The sequence below is a fragment of the Lactuca saligna genome, chromosome 5 (genome assembly GCF_052625555.1).
Source record: "Lactuca saligna cultivar CGN05327 chromosome 5, ASM5262555v1, whole genome shotgun sequence".
In the NCBI taxonomy this organism is placed as follows: Eukaryota; Viridiplantae; Streptophyta; class Magnoliopsida; order Asterales; family Asteraceae; genus Lactuca; species Lactuca saligna.
In genome coordinates, this window is record NC_136421.1 from 25,734,054 (window position 1) to 25,736,269 (window position 2,216).

Below are 2,216 nucleotides of genomic sequence, written 5' to 3' on the forward strand. Positions count from 1 at the left end.
GCGCTAAGTCACATGTTACATGGGTTAAAAGATCTTAGGATAAGGGATTTGGTCATGTTGTGCAGCTCTTGTCTTAGTCCAACCGTTGTAGGATTGAATCTCTTAGTCTAAGATTGTTCCATATGTTCGGTATGTGATTGTATTCATGCAATAATTATCTAGCACCAATGGAGGGTCGGGTGGCAGTTGTGGTAGGATGAGTTGTACGGTGTCAGACAGCCAGTTATATGATATTTAGCCTTCCTATAGGAGTGAGGATTGAGCGCCCACCTATCTTTAAGTATATTGTTAGGGCGTTTTGATGAAACTTGAGACAAATATGGGTAGGTGTGGAAGGTAGTATGCAACCATACTACTGAAAGCACATGACCTATACACGTAGCAAGAATGTCACAACCCCTAGGGCTTTGTTCGGAGTTAGTACCCTGTTATTATATGTGATTTCTGATATATACCTGGTATATTTTTAGCATGGTGGTTACACGGCGATTTGTGACTAGATCCGGGTCAGGATCAGGAGCTGGCAATAAGGATGGACCAGCAGCACCCGAGACACTCGGTCAGACGAGACCGGATGAGTTGGACGCCAGGATTTGGGATATCCTGTAAGATGAGGTCGCTACATTGTTCTGAGGTCAGTTACCAGAGATATTTGGGTCTATAAAGACCGTCATGGTTGAGTACTATGATGAGCACTACGCAACCAATGTTGAGCGGCTGCCGTTGTAGTAGCCGTTGGTGGTGGGACCTGCCAGGCTTTTAAATATCGGGACATCGATAACATGAAGCCCCAAACTTTTGATGGTATTCAGGACCCGATCATAGACATGAGCTGGGTATCTAACATCGAGGGATGCTTCTTTACATGCTCATGTACTATTGACAAGAAGGTCAGGTGTGCTCTGAACTTTTTGAGGTACGGAGCAAAGGACTGGTGGAGATTGATGACAGGGTTGTATATTGATGATCAGAGAGTTGCAGTCACTTGGGATCAGTTCAGGGATATGTTATGCGCTCCCTACATTCTGCAGGTTGATCGCTAGCAGCTGGCACATGAGTTTTGGGATTTGTGGTAGGTTACGGAGTCGGTGACGGAGATCATCCGCATGTTCACTAGCAAGGTGATGTTTTTCCTGGAGTTTGATTCCGATCAGGCTCAGATGACACGTTATCTGAGCATGCTCAAGATCGGAATTCGTTAGTTTTTTGTTGCCCAACGTTGTGATACATTGTTGGAGTTACAGGAGGCCGCTAGGCGGCGTGAGCTACATATTGAGTTATAGCTGTGGGAGCAAAGGAAGGCCCTAACGCAGTCGCAAGCCAGTGCGGCCGCACATGTGGAAACTGCGAGAATGGTCATTTGGAAGTTTGTAGATCTAGGCAAGGAGGGCACTTTGCGAGGGATTGTCACTAGCCAGCCCCATTTCAGGATATGAGGATTTGCTATCAATGTGATCAGGTTGGTCACGTGAAAACGAACTGTTAACTGCTTGCTGCCCAGCTGGCGCAGGCTCCATCACTGGCTACACTGAGGATTACTAATGGGAGGCATGGTAGAGTAGAGACCCCGAGGGCTCAGGGACATGCCTTACAGCTTATAGCCGAGGAGGCTAGGACAGGATCGGATGTGTTGGTTGGTATGTTTCCATCATTTAAACATATAGATTATATTTGTTTATGCTTATGTGTTTGTACCTATTTTAGGTACATTTTTAGTGAACTCCTTACCTACACTGGTATTATTTGACTCCAGGGCTATTATGTCGTCTTTTGCTCGATCGTTTATTAGGGAGTTCGGTTTGCCTATAGGAGAGCTTGAGTGTCTATCGCGAGTCTCTATCGCCAAAGAACGGTGGATTTCTGCTTCTTCAGACTATCATGGTTGCGTTCTCATGATCGTTAGGGTAACCTTCCTAATAAACTTTATTCTGATTCCCATGGGGGATGTATGTGTGATTGTGGGTATGGATTGGTTGAGTCACTTTGGTGCCATGACCAATTGCGAGGGTAAGCGGGTAGTAGTTACAACCCTAAGTTAGGAAGAATTGATTGTCTATGGTGAGGGCACCAGGATGGGTTCAAGATTTTGCTCAGCTGCCAAGGCTCGACAATATTGTCAGCAAGGGTGTGTGGGTTATTAGACGAATGTGACAAATACACGGGTTAGGGATCAAGTCTCGGTTTTTAAGGTTCCAGTGGTCAAAGAGTTTGTTGAA